Source organism: Lepisosteus platostomus, chromosome 5 (assembly GCF_059453375.1).
Source record: "Lepisosteus platostomus isolate fLepPlt1 chromosome 5, fLepPlt1.hap1, whole genome shotgun sequence".
In the NCBI taxonomy this organism is placed as follows: Eukaryota; Metazoa; Chordata; class Actinopteri; order Semionotiformes; family Lepisosteidae; genus Lepisosteus; species Lepisosteus platostomus.
The window spans coordinates 48,279,979-48,298,439 of record NC_142615.1 but is presented as its reverse complement, the minus strand read 5'-3'; the positions used below and the strand labels follow the sequence as shown (position 1 = coordinate 48,298,439).

The following is an 18,461-nucleotide window of genomic DNA, read 5'->3' as shown; positions in this document are numbered from 1 at the left end:
CTCAGCCCGAAGCTGGTTCTGGCCTGGAAGGTACCCTGGGAGGTCCTAGAGGTCGTGGGGGAGGTCTGCTACTGTGTCTGGTTTGGGAAGCAGGGGAGGGTGGTGGACCTGCACCGAGACCACCTGGCACCCTTCAGGTCTCTCGAGGGGGCGCTGGAACCTGGAACAGGAGGACGCAAAGGAGCCTTGGGAGCAGCCAGGTCCAGATTTCACCGGGCCGGGGGGGGCTGAGGGGCCAGACCACCAGACTCCACCTCAACGCAGTGGATGCACTCGCTGGGTGCCACAAAGGCTGCAGGATTGTATGCTTGATGTAGACGGGCTATAATCATTAATAAGTCGATATTACCATGAATCTTTAATAATGACTAACAGCTCCAACTTCCAAGAAAATTATTTTCACCTGTAAAATTTTATCTTCGAATGGGTGGCAGGATAATTCATTTATAGACCTGTTACATCCTCAGTTAAAATATTTCCAAAATACAAAAGAGATTATTTGGAGAATTCAGAAGTAAAACAGACAGATTGCAGGCATTATTAGTTTAATGTAATGCAACAGGGTTCAGGTGGGCACCCTTGCCACATTAGGTCGGCCCCGCACCGCCGGGGGCTCGAACCCAGGACTCCCACATCGCTCAGCAGGGACCCACACCGGTGAGCCAAAGGGAAACCTCTCTACAGCCCAGTAGCTGTAGTCCTGCTATCACAGGGAAGGGCGGCAACGTCACCGCTCTGGTAAGCCGGCTCTTACACAGTGCCTGTCGGCCATATGCGTTACATTAACATCTGATTGCGCCGCAGGGTCTCTGACACATCACTTTTCTTAAGTCAGGTTTTTTGGTTGAAGAATAAAATAAATGCTGGATTTGTTTTGCCAATTGGCAGTATGTCTTCTGTATTGATAAGGAAGATTTGTTTTTCATCTTTGCAAGTTGTATGAATTTCTTTAAAATTAATGAGTGCTTGCGTTAATCTAAACCAAGACAACTGCCCTTAGCAATGAACTCTGTACCATGAAACACAAAGAAAGGCTAGGATAGCATTCGGACCCACGATTTCCTGTCTACACCAAGAGAAAAAAATGAGAAATGGCTTTTATCTGGCACTTTTCATGTGCAAGGAGTTCAATGTGCTTGACATCTCCCGAGGGTGACAGACCTGTGGGTTATTTGCGAAACTGCCTTTCCCTCCATTCGAACATCAGCAAATGTTGTGTTAAGAAGAAATGAGTTAACATGGTATGTGATCTAATTTACCAGAGCAAATGTGTTTTTCTATTGGCATTGTAAACTCTTGTGAATGTGTGCATAGATACCGTTAGTGGTTTCAATATAAGACTATAAAATGTCTTCTTTGTGTTATTCTGTATTAATTTGTGAGAAGATAATAAAGTTCTGCATTCTGTTATGGCTATAACAGATAACTTTGTGCTTCAATTTTGAGAAAGAGTAACAATAAGAGACATTTTGCAAGTTACTTGAAGATCTAGATAAAAAAAAAACATGACGGTGAATGGAGGCATAAACAGGGCTCAAACCCTCAACAGACAAGTTATGAGACAGATGCCTTACCACTTGGCCATCATGCCATCATCTCTAGCTAGCAGCCAACTATACTATGTTGAATCAACGCGAGTAATATTATTGTTGTAATAGAGGAGCTAGAGAGGCACAATCGGTAGAGCTCGCAACCCTTAAGTTCAAGATCAGGGATTCAAGGGTCCTTGTGTTTGTGTCCTTTCTGATCCCTTTTAATAGGACAGTGCAGGCAGGACGTGATAGCGTACAGTGACCCCCAATGTCTTATGACTTTGCGGGATTCAGCTTTCTTTCCACTTTGAGCCTCGATTCAGATATTTTTCTGAAATCATCGGGCGAGCAGGAGTTTGTCTAAATTGAGGGAGATCTGCTCAAAAGTATTAAACACTTCAGCGTTTATTGTTCAAACACCACACTTTGTCAAAACACTTCTACTTCTTAAGCTAATAAGTAACGGTTTTTGAGCACGCATTGTAATTTTAATGCTGTTATTAAAAAAAACTTAAATTCACATAATGGAATTTGGACGGCGCAAAGTAGTCTAGCCCCTGTACAACTGTACATGCCCACTGATACGAGCTTAAAACTAAAGTAGCATGAGTAGCACTAATAGCAACAATGTGTTCAACATTTCTCATGTCTTCTGCAGAGCCATCTTATCGGAAAGCGCTGACCGAGATTAAAGAGGACTTGTGGCTTCAGATCTGTTTTACAGACCGCTGCGTTGCTCTGTTCATGCAGACTATACGCTTTAAATTTATGTCATTTACTGCGAGCGTTCCTTTTCCAGGTTTTTCTGAAATTCCTCGCATTTGAGCCAGCACTGAAATATTTCATTCAGGTTCGCCGAATACATCATGGAAATGGTATTTCCAACGGAATGCTGTCACACATGAAACCTTTTTGTTATTTGGTTCTGCAAGTTTGAAAATTAGAATGAAATAGCAGCATCAAACCCGCTAATTCTCACAAATTGCATTGTGCTGCACCTTTCTTCTGCTGCTTTTATAATTCGGGCTTCAACATTTGAATGCATACCTTACTTTTGCTACTCACATTCAAGTGTTCATGAAGCTTTTTCCTGTCCATTGTGTTCTTGCTAAACAGTTTCTCTGTTTTCCTCCTATTGTGATTGTCAGTGAGCACAACAAGAGCAGTGTCAAGACAATTAAAAAAGACAGGGTAAAACACTTGACTGTGGGGAGTGGGATTTGAACCTGCACCTCTATTTGTGGTTCACTGTGGTTCACTGGAGTCCCAAAGCTTTAGAAATGGCTTTATAACCTATCCAGACTGATAAATCTCAATCACTCTGTTTCTCATTTGTTCCTGAATTTCTTTGGATCGCAGCATGATGTCTAGCTTTTGAGGATCTTTTGGTCTAATTCACTTTGTCAGGCAGGTCCTATTTAAGCGATTTCTTGATTGAGAACAGGTGTGGCAGAAATCAGGCCTGGGTGTGGCTAGAAAAATTGAACTTTCCAAAGATGTGATAAACCACGGTTGATTTATGTTTTAACAGGGGGGCAATCACTTTTTCACACAGGGCCATGTAGGTTTTGATTTTTTTTTCCCTTAATAATAAAAACCTTCATTTAAAAACTGCATTTTGTGTTTACTTGTGTTATCTTTGTCTAATATTTCAATTTGTTTGATGATCTGAAACATTTCAGTGTGACAAACATGCAAAAAAATAAGAAATCAGGAAGGGGGTGTAGCGGCAATGCTTGTTAATAAGACAGAATTAAGTGTTGCTGTGCTTTCCTAAATGAGGCCCCATCTCTCTCTTCATCTCTGTGGTGCAGCCACGGAGAAGCTATTCATGCAGGCTGATTTAAGATGTTTTCTTTTGATAAGGGACAGCTCCCAAGTGGGGATGCACTTAGCTAAGCCTGGCTATCATGATCAATGGTCATCCATTGGCGCCTATCTGTCTAGGGAGTGCCAGATGGACATCTGGACTGCATTCCTAAGTGTCAGGAGTAAGTGACTCATATCTCACCTTGATCAACCAATCAGGGACTGGTAGGGCCGAGTAACCCACGTGGGACTCTGGTGCCCATGGAACTTTCAGCCAATCAACGAGCTGATGTTCCTCCAGGTAAAAACAGGCAACACAGAGAGCCTGGGAGATTCAGAAGAGATTCAGTGGAGAATTCTGTGGACTTTTCTAAAGGGAATTCAAAGGAGAATTCTAGGGTAGGATGGCCCAGGAGCAGAAGGCTCCCAAGGGCAGGACATTCTCGCAGCGCGCCTCCTGACCATCCTGAGACTCAGCCCGGACAACCACGGAACAGCCAGTGTGTCCGAGTGCCAGAACTTTCCTTTGTTCGAAGAGTCTAGAGCGGAGGTTGCCAGAGAGTAACCAGAGGATCCACCCGAGGTTAGCACCAGCAGCAAGCCTCGTGGACAGGTCGGAAATGTGGACAGCTGAATCACTATTCAGAACTAGCTCTTCATCAGGAACGAACCGGTCCTCTTCCTGACTTGCTGGGACCCACAGTCATCTTTTCTCCTGTGCACAAACTGTGTTAGTTAAAGCCAACACTAACTAGCCGGTCAGTGAGCATCAGCAGCGCACCGTCGCAAACAGCACAGCCTGGCACCGAGCCAGACAGCGGGGATTGGACAGCAACAAGCCTGCAACTGTTTCTTTGTGCCCGCAGGAGATCTGAATCCCCAGAGATTGGATGAGTATTCAACTTCAATGCATTACAGCTCAAGAATTCAATTGTTATCCCAACCAGTTGATATCAATTTAATTCCTAAGAGTTATGTACTTGTTTTGAGTATCTAATCTAGAAGTTATAACCAAGTTCATTTACGAAACGGTCTAAATGAATGATATACTGAACGTATGTCCTCTTGATATATGTAACACTTCGTAACTGACTGAATATATACCTTTTGTATTCTGATAACCCTCTCGATAAGATCTGTTAGGTTTACATGCATATTCTATGTATTAATAAATGTATCCTCATGTATTAGTACCTATCTGTGTGTGCGTTGTTTGAGTTATATCGCATGGTTGGATTCTAAAGCCATCAAAAGAATCAATTTTGTGATTTACTGCTACACTTAATAATTGTCCCAGTAACTGCCCAAATCCTACAGAACTGGTGCCTTCAGAGAGCACACTACACTAGCATTAAACTGTGTGTTGGATGCACATGAATTGAAGGAATGGGCAAACATAGGTGATGCGGATCCACAGTTCCAACATATTAAGATGTTTATAATTAGAGGCAATTTGTTTAAATAATTGGGTATGGATACTGATATGCAACAGAGTTGGAAAGGCTGTTTCCTTAAGCCAGCACTATAAAATATTTAATTCTCAGTGAGATGCTGCCATTTCATAGTGGGTTTCAAACACTGTGTATAGTTCCATCCACACAGTGCCTTTACTTCCATCCGTTTCTAATCTCTTTATCCAGTACAGAGGATTCGGAGCCTATCCCAGTAAGCAACGGACACAAGGCAGAATACACCCTGGACATAGTGCCAGTCCATCACAGGACAGACAGATACAAACACACACACCAGGGCCAGTTTTCCCATTAACCAATTAACTTACCAGTATGTTTTGGAGTGCGAGAGGGAGTCATATCACACATATGGAGAAAAACCATGTAACCCAGAGAGAACATGCAAACCCCATACACACAGGATGGCAGGAATTGAACCTAGGACCCCAGTGCTCCAAGATAGCAATGCTAACCACTTTGCCACCATTATAAATGGATGGATACCTTAGTTATCTTTCTAGTTCACAGGTTTGCATGCATAATTTAATTTTGAAAGCCACTGAGACATCAGGTACTACTGTTGTATTTATGAAAAAGAAACAAAACAAAAAGCATACTAACAACTGTGCCATCCTACTCTTTAGTTAATACAATTTATTATTTATAAACAGTTAACATTGTTAGCAAAATATTTTGAATTATATTTAACCCTATTTTTTCTTTAGTGCAACAACTTATTACAGTGCTAAATTTAATATTGATTGCTAATAGTTTATGCTAACACCTAACATTCTTAATTAGATGTATTTAACACAGTGAACTAAGTGTAACATACCATTCAGAAATACAATCGAGAATAGTTTTGTGGTGTTTGTATGGATGAAACGTTTCTAAAATGTATAACGTAACAAAATTAAAGACGATTAAAATCTGTAATCTTTCCACTTGTAATGTCATTAGACAGAACAAGAAGTTTCTGCTTTGTCTAAGGATGGTATCAAAAAGTAGTCTAAGTGGTGAGAAAGCTGTGCTTAATGATAATTAAGTGACTTAAAAGTAAAAAGAGATGCTTCATATTGCTTGATTATTTTAAAAACTAAGTTATAAATGCAGACGCGATTGCTGCCATAAGCACTCCAGGCAGGAGAACGTTCGTTTTGTACTGGTGCGCTCCACACCTCTTCCTTCTCTCGGTGCCGCGCCCCTCTCTGACGGAGCGCAGTGGGCGGTACGCTATTTTCAGAGCCTCCGATTGGGAAAAAAAGACCTGCTGATCACTTTCACACAACAGGAAGAGAAAAGAATGGGATTTTTTCTTTTCGAAACGTGTGTTGTCTTTATGAAATTCGTGTATTTTAAACGTTTAATTAAGAAGTAAAAACCTTACAGCGTACACAAAGATTCTGAGCTGATCACGAGGAAGAAAAATCACCCATTTTTCGCGCATATAAAGTGGTTTTTAACTCTCGAAACCTGTTTTTATATGTTTTAAAGTCGTGCAATGTCTAAGTTAAGCAGGAACACATCATTATATCTCATTTTTTATTTTTTTTTTAAAAAATTTAAAAATCGTTTGCCCAGCCTACTATAAGAAGGGTCCCAGCGAGCCTTGCTCTCACTTACGGCCACACCCCCTTGAGCACGCCTGATCTCGTCTGATCTCGGAAGCTAAACAGGGATGGGCCTGGTTAGTACTTGGATGGGAAACTGCCTGGGAATACCAGGTGCTGTAAGCTTTTAAACGCAGGAGGCGCCCTATCCCCGCTCGCTCGCTCATTCCCCTGTTCACACGTGCAGTGCGGCTTTTCTGTCTGTTTATTTGTCAGCTTTGGCGAGACACGAGTGCTTGTTTGGAGACTTGTTCGGCTGGCGTTCGGGGAGTCGCGGTTTTCAGAATTGTATTGAGATCGTTTTCCACAGAGCTCAGATGTCAAAGCACAGCAGCAGCTCTCCACAGCGATCCTCTATAGCGCCCTTTCTCCCGCAGCTCCGTCCTCATTGGAAGGAAGCAAGAGTGAAAGGCTGAAGTGAAATAGAGCGGGGACGACTGCAGTGAAGAGAGAGAACGTGGGAAGAAGAGAAAAACGCAAGGGAAAAAAAGCAGCGTTGTAAAAGAGGTGACGGAGCTGTCCTCTCAATAAGAAGGGTGCCAGCGAGCCTTGCTCTCGCTTATGGCCACACCCCCTTGAGCACGCCTGATCTCGTCTGATCTCGGAAGCTAAACAGGGATGGGCCTGGTTAGTACTTGGATGGGAGGCCGCCTGGGAATACCAGGTGGTGTAAGCTTTTAAGCACAGGAGGCGCCCTATCCCCGCTCGCTTGCTCATTCCCCTGTTCACACGTGCAGTGCGGCTTTTCCGTCTGTTTATTTGTCAGCTTTGGCGAGACACGGGTGCTTGTGTATTAGCGTGAGCGTTTTTTATTCTGATCATGAACAGTTTTACAAGTCCGCAAAGGATCGAGGAAAGGTTTATCGCCAGCTGAAAAGAGACACAGCGCTTCTGCTGTGGAGACTTGTTCGGCTGGCGTTTGGGGAGTCGCATTTTTCAGAATTGTATTGAGATCGTTAGCAGTATAAAGCGACACCTTTCGTCAAACTTTTGACAGGTACCACGCCCCCTTTTCCAGCCAATGGTCGTCCGCAGTGTTTGGTTGTCCCGCCCCCCAGCCATCCAATGGCGTGTTGTTATTTGTGCATGTCCTGCCCCCTCAGGAGCCAATGGTGTGGGTCGGAACCCCCACCGGCCGGTCGCCCCGGCGCCTCAGGGTCCCAAAGCCCCAAGTCGGCGCATCCCTCGCTTTAGGTGTGTGCAAGTGTGTATTGGTTTGGAAGGGAGCCATGTCTGCCGCGGGGTTGAGTGCGCTCTATTATAAAGCTAGGAAATCGGGCAGTTACTGCGGCACGGGGAGTCTGTTGCAGGCCGCGAGATCCCGGGGTGTGAGCGGCGCCAGCCGCGGCCGGGTGGTCGAGTGGTTGTCCGGCCAGGCTGCTTATACGCTGCACAAGCCGGCGCGCGTACGTTTTAAGAGAAACAGGACGCTGGTGTCCGAAATGGACTGGCAGTGGCAGGCCGACTTGGTGGACATGAGAGAACACCACGAGTTCAACGACGGTTTCTGTTACATCTTAATGTGTATAGACATGCAGTCTAAATATGCTTGGGCCGTGCCGCTGAAAACCAAGACTGGTGGGGCCGTGACAGACGCCTTCCGAAATATACTGCAAGAGGGGCGTGCTCCTAAAAAGCTACAAACGGACGTGGGTAAAGAATTTCTTAACAGGACCTTCCAAAATTTTCTCAAACGTGAGAATATTGAACATTTCGTTACGGCCAGCGATGTGAAGGCTAGTGTGGTCGAGAGGTTTAACAGAACTATTAAAACAAAAATGTGGAGGTACCTGACACACAAAAACACCTTTCGATATGTCGACGTCCTTTCAGATCTTATTTACGCTTATAACCATAGTTACCACACGACTATTAAACGAACCCTGGCTTCTGTTACGCCCGACAACTCCCTTGAGGTGTGGAGAACGTTCTATGACGAGCACTTTAAGAGAAAACCGTCAAAGTTTTCATTTAATGTGGGTGATTGCGTGCGGGTGTCCAAAATAAGGGGAGTGTTTGAGAAGGGATATGAACAGACCTTCACAGATGAAATTTTCATTGTCAAAGAGCGGACCGCGGCTCTGAGACCCTATTACAAACTGCAGGACTACGCAGCCGACGACATTAAGGGCTCCTTCTATGCCGACACTAAACACTTTTGATGAAGATGAAGTTTTTCTGTTCGTCAGCGAGGAGCTCAAGACTATCTGGACCCGTACCTTACCGAGAGGGTACTACAGCAACATTGAGCAGCTCTTGCATGAAATGAAACGGGCTGCTGAAAAATCCAAGTTAACGGCTGTAAGTCTTAAATACAACCCCATTAGCCGGTTGGTAAGGATTGTTAGTGATAAACGGTTTGTTATGCAGGTGCGTAACCGCCTAGCGCGGATGTTGGGTTTCAATTCGGGTGTCGCGGGTGTAAAATCACCGCACCCCGTCGATATGACTGGCGGTTTTAACACCATGTATATATACACCGATATCATAGAACACCAGTTAATAGGTGACGTCTACGCACCGCTTTTGCGTTGTGTGCCCTTCAGAGGCATGGATGGTGAATTCGTCACAGTATTGTACGACAAACCCCATTACGTGCCGGTGAGCATCGACCATTTTAACAACATCACTATTGAAATAAAGACAGATCAAAACGAACACGTGTCATTTGCATTTGGAAAGGTCATCATCAAGCTGCATTTCAGACCTGTGAAAGCGACAAACATCTAAAAGGATGACGGTCATCAAGAGCTACGGGGATCCTTCTCTGTATACGCACTACTACAAACAACAGGCTGGTTATGGATTACCAGGATTTTCAGGGCTACCGGTTCAGTACGGCGCTGGTATCGGGGGTATTTTCAGAGCGCTATTTAGAAAAGCTGTGCCTTTTCTGAAACGCGGGTTAGAAATAGCTAAGCCGCACATGGCATCGGCAGCTAAAAACATCGCCAAAGACGTGGTCGGCAACGATACAAGCGCGGTCATGTCTAAGGTGGCTGCACATCAGCAGGAAGGTTCGGGTCTAGCATACATCCGCAGGGTTGTCAAGAGAAAAAGACAGACGTCATCATCTCACCGTCGGGGGCCTCCGAAACCTGATAAAAGAACGGCTAAGCGCAGACAGGCAACTCATAAAAGCTTCAGGTCGACCAAGAAGAGCGTGACACACCGCAATCAACGAGACACGAAACAAGACATATTTTAAACATGGCTTTTGTTCATGGCGGGTCTGCAGAATGCGCCAAGTCGGAGCTGGACATATTTAAATCAGCACCTACCCAAACAAGCGTCGAGAAAAGCTTGTACATAGAAGTTCCACCCCTCACAGCCCTAACGGAAAACGCACCTCTGGAGTTCTACGTCGCAGGCAACGGAGAAGATTATTTAGATTTAAACAACACCCTGCTCTATTTGACCTGTAAAATAATGGAAGAAGACGGTCAGGACATTGATGCGGCAGCCCGTGTGAGCCTGGTGAAGTACCCCATCGCAGCCATCTTCAGCCAGGTTGACATCACTGTAGGAGACCGATTGATCAGCCAGACTAACAACTGCTATCCTTACAGAGCCTTTATAGAGTCGGTCCTGAACTACAGTGAAGAGACGCTGAAGACCAGTATTCAACAGGGCTCTTTTACAAAGACACAGCCGGGGAACACGAGTCCACAATTTTGGATGGTCCCAATCAGGGGTTCCGAAAAAGAGCATCATACACGACGCAAAGCCGAAAACTGGAGCTCCTGGATCACATTCACGCCGACCTGTTTTTTCAGGACAAACTACTACTGAATGGCGTAGACCTGAAAATAAAACTCACACGAAACAGAGATGCTTTCTGCTTAATGAACAACGCCAGAGAACACAAACTGAGCGTACTCTCTGCATCTTTGTTTGTGAAAAGAGTCAGAGTGTCACCCGTGGTCAGACTGGGACACGCCGAAGCACTCCTGAAGGCCAACGCTAAATACCCCATAGACCGCGTACAGATGAAAGTCTTCAGCCTGCCTGGCGGGAGCCGTGTGTGTAACCAAGAAAACCTCTTTCTCGGACAGTTACCCAAAGTGGTCATTTTGGGGTTTTTGGACAACGCGGCATTCAGCGGCAGTTTTACCCAAAACCCCTTCAATTTTAAACACTACAACGTTAACTTTCTGGCTCTCTACGCGGACGGTGAACAAATCCCCACTAAACCGCTTCAACCAGACTTCCAGAATGGACATTGCGTCCGTGAATATTTTAATCTGGTGGAAACAGCCGGGAAGCGTCTGAAAGACAAACCACTTCTGGTGGACCGCGAGGAGTACGCGCGCGGTTACACATTGTTCGCTTTCAACCTCAGCCCCGACGACGAGTGCACAGGACATTATTCACTTATCAAAACGGGTAATCTGAGAGCTGAAATACGCTTCGCGCTACCGCTACCCACTACAGTTAACATGGTTGTGTACATGCTGTTCGACAACGTGATAGAGCTAGATATGAGACGTCAAGTCATTTACGACTTCAGCTAAAAAGCACTGGAGGCCACACAACCTGCACATAAAGATGAACACCAAACAGCTGGAAGACATTCTAACCCGAGACCGCTACACCCGAGACAGTTTTCTAGGCGTGTTCCCCAGTGATGCCCTACCACGCGAAAGCCTGGCGTGGCGCCCTCTGAGTTTAATAGTTAATACTCACCCACACGACCGCCCCGGTGAACACTGGCTGGCTATTTACTTACCCGACGTCGAGGGCGCAGAATTTTTCGACTCCTACGGATTTTCACCCGAAGCCTTTCTTTCCCAAGAACATTATTGATTTCTTAAACAGAAATGCTAATTCCATATTTTACAACAACAGACAATTGCAAGATTCTTTTGCGGTGACCTGCGGTCTACATCGCGTCTTTTTTCTATACCATAGATGTAAAGGTTTATCTTTTAGAAACATTTTAGAACTTTATTCTACGAAAGCAATCCAGAATGACCGCATGGTGGAAATGTTTCTGAAAAACCGACGCCGTGTGAGACGGAGACCCCGATACCCTTTTAAGCCATTTGAAAATACGAATGTTCAATTATGCGGGTGTTTACGACAATTTAAAACGTCATAAATGTTAATCGACCGTCTAAAATAAAAATGAAATCGAACCATTTCGATGTCTGTGTGGTTATTATTTAAAAAGAACACAAAACATGAATTAAAATCAATACAATATTTTTATTATACATTCGCTGTTATAGCGCTCAAGCTTTTTTTAATACGTTACATCCAAGCCATTTTCTTACAAACATTTTTAACTATATTGCTCATGCTTTTTAATATACATTTCAAGTCATTTATCACAAACACACATACCCAGAGAAAAAATGTTACAAAGACAACCATGTGAGTCTAGGTATTAATGATCGTCTCCTTTCAGCGGTTATCTTAGAGACCGGGTCGACCGTCGACAACTCTACTGGTTGTTTTAAAGTTTTGACTGACGCTGCACACCCCAGCGGGTCAGCCTTGAGTTTTTCAAGTAGCTCTCGGTTACCAGCGTTGGCTAGCAAGGTGCCCGGCACGTTGGTTTCTGCCATAGCCTCCATGAACACATCCCAACCTTTTGGCTTCTTACCGACCGCAACTGCTTGCTGCTGCGTGACAGCCCTGACAAGACCAATCATGTGAGAGCCCTCAACGGGTGCCCCCTTGTACACAAATTCCCCCTTTTTCATTCCAGGCTATTAATGGTTCATTGCGGGCCATGGTCTTTAACAATATCTTGGCATTTCTCCGGAACCGCTGAGACACTCTGTCCAAAATATACCCAAAGTCACTGTCGCTCGATGTTGGCGGTTGTGCTAACGTGAGTGATAGCTCGGCGGGTGCATTTTCCGGTAGTACAACAGTTAAAGTCCCCTTTTCGGAAGTCTCCTGGCGTACTAATGTCAAATACCGTTGTAACACCTGACTGTACAATTTCACTTTTTCATATTCGGCCAGATGCGAGTTCTGAAGAATGTCTCGCATTTCATCATCCAACCGACGGGTTGTTATTTTTTCGAACCCAGACCGCTCTCGGAGTCGATCGAGCTGTTTCTGAGGTACCAGGTACATTTTTTCAGCGTGCTCCAATATTGACGTTGTAGAAGCCCCGTAATCAATGGTACTGCAATACTCAACAGGGTCCCGATAAAACCGCCGGACTGGTTCACCAAGAGTCTCTTTCTTTTAAGAGAAAGACCCTTTTGACTCAAAGTCTTTATAAGCTTACGCTTTCTCTTCAGGGTCCCAAACTGCTTAGCAGATAACGGTATGTTCCCTTTCAAGGTATTCAAGGCGATTTCAGCTATGGCCTGTACAAGATCATTTGTAGCCCTGCAGAGAATAGCTTTCCACTGCTTGGGGGCGGCTTTTACCAGAAAATGTAAGAGAGTCAGGTTTCTCCGAACGCGTGAAGACATGATGACGCCCCGAACGTGTTTTTTCGACTGAGTCTGTGGTTGCGAGATCACCGACTTTTAGATTTTTTAAATACATAAGCCGTGGGTACATCTGGGGGGAAAAGACCTGTTCGCAAGCGATAGTCATCTGGGGTGTCGGCACTTAAATCCACCAACAAGTAACCGAAAGGTTTTTTAGTAGCGTCATCGAACGCTTCCAAAAAAAATTTGGCTTTACTGGGGTACATCTGCCGGGACAGGGTTGTAATCTGTAGTTTATCTCTAGGGTTTTTAAACAGCACCATGTACTTTGTATTTAACGTGATGGTTCTACTTTTCCAGCCTTGACAAAACACATTTTGGACGATATACATGATGCTGAGGTTTCGGTGGTGTACGTATTTGGTAAAAGCTTTTTCTATCTCCATCAGACTCCATCAAATCATCAACTACAATCAAATTTACTCTACCCGGCGGCAGTAGCTGGTCATCGGAAAACGACGTCGGTAGTCCTTCTATAAACTGAATGTATGGAAATTTCACAAGCAACTCAGCGTATAGAGGTTGCCAGCAGCTGTAACACCAGACTGTGTTTTCGGGTTTAAGAGTCATAATGGTATCACCGTTCTCCAAGAGCTGTTTTATAAAATAACTTTTACCGCAATTCGAGGGTCCGGACAAAATGCATGAAAAAGGGTGTTTTAACCTGACATCCATCGTGTTAATATCCGTAGGGCAACGATGTCAAATTTTCTTGCAGCACCCGCTTGTCGTACACCACCTTCTGGGTTTTCTTTAAGGTCCGGGTCTCACTGCGCCAATCCTTTTTAACACGCACGATCATCGGCTGTTGAATAGAAATGTGTTTAAATTCCCGGCACTCTGCATAAGGATTAATGCCATAGTCAAAAACCAAGTCCCGCAGACTCTCAAAGTTAACTTTTTCACAATTGTTCACATTGAGCGTAATGCCTTTCACCTTTAAACAGGCTTTCTCGCCAGACAGCTTGTACCCGTACGACTTGGGTCCTGTTGTTACAAACTCGGTGATGTGTTGGCCAGCAGCGATCTCGCTGGTCAGCTCACCCAAGTAGTCACCCAGTTCCGGATTCCACTCACCCTCCCGGCTCACAAAGATAATGGAATCTGTGTCGTGGTACAGACAGCAGCCTTGCAAAGCATTTAGCAGATTGTATAACTCCAAGCGGGCATAGGCGGTTGTAAAGCTAGCGATGAAAATGTTAGTGTTTGAATGGCCTGTATAGTGGTGTTTAGTGTTTCCACGTAACACAGGCTGTGTTTTCATTGATAAACTCGCAGGCTGACACCTCATGATATGGCGTAAATAAGTACCTGAACAATTCATCGGGGTTTCTCACAATGGTGGTCTGTGGTAAATTGTCTCTTTGTCCATACTTCCCCCACAAACTGTTCAAGGCAATTTTTGAAAGCTGTCTTTTGGCCGGATTCTTTTTAATGTTGCCGGGGTCCAGCCGGACACCCTCTTTTTCATAATATTCGCTGATATATCTTTGTTGTTTCGCGACATCTGTACACCCCTCTGGAAACCCCAAAGCTTCCTGTTTCCCTTTCAGATGCAGTTTGATGTAGTCGGTAAAAAGATCGTGTGAGGCCTTTTCGAAATGCCAAATTTTGTAAATTTTACACACTCAATACCCCAGATCTAAGGCCATCTGTAATTCAGGGGTGCACCAGACACCAGTCAAGGCGCGATCTTCATCACCGTGCTCACAGGGGGTGGTCTGTTTTGTTTCAGCACACGTACGACACAGTGTGAAAAACAGTTTTTTGTCAATTTTGGTTAGAAGAACTGGAAAGTATAAACGTCTGGGTGGGTAAACTTTCACCTTTGCTAAACCGAAATACCGTTTTAAATCTCCAAAGTTATTATAAATTATTCGGGGGTGCCCCAGTGGGTATTTTTTAGTTTTGTTCACAAACGGAAACAGACTGGTGAAATCATAGTAATGAATTTTTTCACCGGGCTGCGCTGTGTAATGCAAACAAATCTCATTTGTTCTCCCCCCCAAAAAGCGACTCGCGCGGTTGCAGAGGCTCTGGTAACTGAGCAGCTGTTAGAAATTTACCCTGAACTCGTGCTCCCACAAAACATGCACGTTAAAACCTCTCATTTTGAGAAAATTAATTTTAACCACCGTCTTTCTGTACAACCAGCCAAAAGTAGTGTTTGTCAGCGGATTAAAATCGTTTTCACAATAACAAACGCTACAACCGTGAAAAAAGCAACCGTTGAACTCAAAGGCTGTCGGCACTCCATCAATTACAGCATAACCATCCAGAAAATATGGGCCAACCTTGAACTCACCGGCCGTGGTTAACGCGTGTTGGATTTTAACGGGCTCTGTGTGTTCGATGTACATAAGCCATTGAATGCTGGGTGTAGAAAATCGTTTTTGCTGGCGGTGGTAATTTTCATGGGGTAGCAACGCAATCGTCTCTTCCTGTAAAAACATAAGTCTGAACATGGCCATGCAGACACTAGCGATGGTCACAAACTGAAAGGGGTCGATGCAGACAACGCAGGCGGCCCCTGACTCAGTCACGCGTGTCTGTCTGGTCATATTCATGACCTCGTCCCGAAACCTGATACAGCCTTCTCTTAGAATTGTCACATCCAACTGGCAGTAACGTTTCAACTCTCTCTGTAAGTTAAACACACTTCCCCTGCATTCTTCTTACCAAACCAAAAACTCGGCTTTCTTGCTCGGCAGCATGTAGTTAACGCCGTAAAGTTCTGGCGGCGGCATCGGTCCGACATAATTTTGGTTTTCTGAAGTGTTCATCAAGTGTGGAAAATTCCCCTTAGCCCCAGGGAACCCCATGGCGGCCGGCAGTTTGCTTAATTTCATAGGTAGAACGTTTAAAGAATCGATAAATCTGATGTTCAGAGCTTTTACAGTCATACACATTATCTTGCCACCCTGATTAATTAGTTCAACGTCCATCTTTTCAGCTAACAACTGTCTGATCACTAGGTAATTGTCATATCCCTTGCCATTGTGCGATATGAACGTATGGTTTTTAAAACGTCTATCGATAAATTTACACACAAAATCCTTTAGACAAGTTTCACCATAAAATTCCCAGCTTCGTTTGTCAATATGAAGGGGATGGACGTAATTTGGTATGTGTGTCCCTGTTTCTTGCATGCATTCAAAGTCGAAAAAAATGTACTTGTTTGAAATTTTGGGGTTGTCCAAAGGCGGTATGTAGCACAAATGTGTGTCTGGGGTGTCGATCACGTTGTTACAACGCGAGCAGTTTCTCTTTACATTTGTGACTTGCGAGGTTATAAACCCGACATTTCTCACAAAAGACCCTGCGCTCACACTTACTCACACCTGTCGCCGCATTCCGCAAGTGTCTCGCCAACCCCTGAGAGCTACGACAAAAGACCTTACAGGCCGGGCAATTCTGAATTTTGGCATCAATTTTGCAACACTGGGGATCTAAACAGGTTTTACAAGCTTTAACACAGGCGTGTGCGTTCTTGTGGCTATACGCCACATGGCAGTTAGTGCAAAAATACGCCGCCCCCTCAAAAGCTTTAATATTTAAAACCCCATAAAAATGCTATTCATGCAGTAGAACAAAAAGTATTTTAGAAATTTGGTGGTGTGGGTCCCGTTGTAAAATATTTCCAATCACCCTGGTCGTGGTACAAAATTTTAATGACCACCTTTAAATGTTTTTCAAAAGCGGTAATGTCTGACAAACTAATTTTCCGATTCTCTGGAAAACCCAACTCTTTGTGCATTCGTTTAGCGCCCTGTAACATTTCCCCATCGGTACAACCCTCATTCAACAAACCGTACACACTCCCGGCGAAACACAGATTACCGCCCGTGTAATGTAAGTCGATAAGGTGCGCTTTTTTCTGAGCAATTACCCGGCTGTACAGAACTTCGGCGGGCACCCACCTGCATATTCCTAACTATCGTCACCACTAAGCGGTGGCTGTCATTGGTGAGAACCTCTGTGTGGCTCTGTAAGAGGTCCGAGATGTGGCTTAAAAAATCGGCAGCATTTAATTCTCCTGGGTGTCTCCTGCGTGAGAACAAGGGCTTGTTAAAACCACCCGCAGTCAAACGCAGCTGTACAAAATCATTCGCCCCGATGTTTGGAGAAAGTTCATCCAATATTCTCTGGACTGCACCATGCACAGCGTCTATAGCCTGTACATACGAGGTTATTCTGTCGAGATTAACAAAACGAAATTCTTCATGGTGCTCTGTTGCTCTAAAATTATTATAAGACCTGTTATAACTACGTATACGGTCCAGGAAAACTAAGGGGTCTCTATTCGCCCCTGCACCGCTACCAACCTGATTCAGATCGTTCAGTACAACCGGTTCTCGGTTACCGACATCCTGTTCTGCTACAACAACCTCGGGCCTTAAGTTATTTTCTACCACGGCATTCTCATTGCGTGGTTCGGGCGGCCCTTGGGAAATCTGATGCCTCTCTCTGAATCTTTGACGACGCAACAAACATGCTTTTGCCAGTTTAATTCTTTTATTTATGTACAAACGCTTGCTGTTGGCAAGCGCTCGGTCTTTTAAACACTTTTTAGACCGCATGTTTAGTCATTTATCACCGGGGTTTTGCACCAATGAAGCATGAAATATCATCATCATGGTCTGAAATCCTGAGCTTAGAGCTGCATCTTCTGTAGAAATTATATCTAAGAGGTTAGCGGTGAAAACCTGGATCTGTTTTGGAAACAAGGTTTGTACACCGGCTAAAACCGCTCTTAGATGCTCTAAAGCTCGTTTTTTGGCCACCTCATTACTGATCGCCGTTGATAGTGACTGTGTAATACCGCGCACTGAATCTAGCACATCACCCAACACCAAGTCTTTAGGCGCGTTATGATTTCTCTCCGCAGGCTTGACACGTCTGGCTTTGGTCAGGGTCTTAACAGCCGTCTCCGATGCAGTCACCACCTTAGGGTCCGACGTTTCCGCCACATTTGTTTCGCCGCTCGTCGATACAGCGGCTGTGTGAAAAAATAAAAGACTTTTTATTACCACGCCAATGCTCCACATCTCAAAATCAGAAAACTACACGGTGTTAAAATTAAAGACTTTTCAACACAACAATCAATGAAATCTAAACTGTCAAAATCAGAAAACTACGATAACTATGATAAAAACGCCACACATGTGGCGCATCCTTACACACAGGGCTGCAGGTGAATGGAACAAGTTACACGGACATGTTGTTACACCGGTTTCCTTTACAGCTGTGGTGGCGCTACTGGGTCAAGCGGCGTGGTTAACGGCCTATAGACCCGCGCACAGACCAGTCGCTTTTAACTTTAAAAGCTAAGCAGTTTTAAAATAAGGTTTTTTAACACTCCCAAACAGAAAAAAACACTGGGGGGTTCTACAGTGTGTATTCCAAAATACAGCGTCTTTTGCACAGAACCTGTGGTAACTGATTACGCAGGCAAATTTTTTTGCCCTGCTAGATCAGATCGCCCAGTGTGGTTCGCATGGCTTTAGACACGGGGAGCGGAAGGGGTTTATGAATGCTTTTTCAGATGCCGCAAAGTTTCTCAGCAATGTTGGGGTGGTGGTTACGTGTACCGAACTAATT

General features: G+C 44.5%; 2 pseudogenes; both read left to right on the top strand.

Moving 5' to 3' along the window:
- The first annotated feature begins 6,409 nt into the window (after positions 1–6,409).
- On the top strand, positions 6,410–6,528 carry LOC148668141 (5S ribosomal RNA; annotated as a pseudogene).
- Positions 6,529–6,959: 431 nt separating this feature from the next.
- On the top strand, positions 6,960–7,078 carry LOC148668140 (5S ribosomal RNA; annotated as a pseudogene).
- Positions 7,079–18,461: the final 11,383 nt, after the last annotated feature.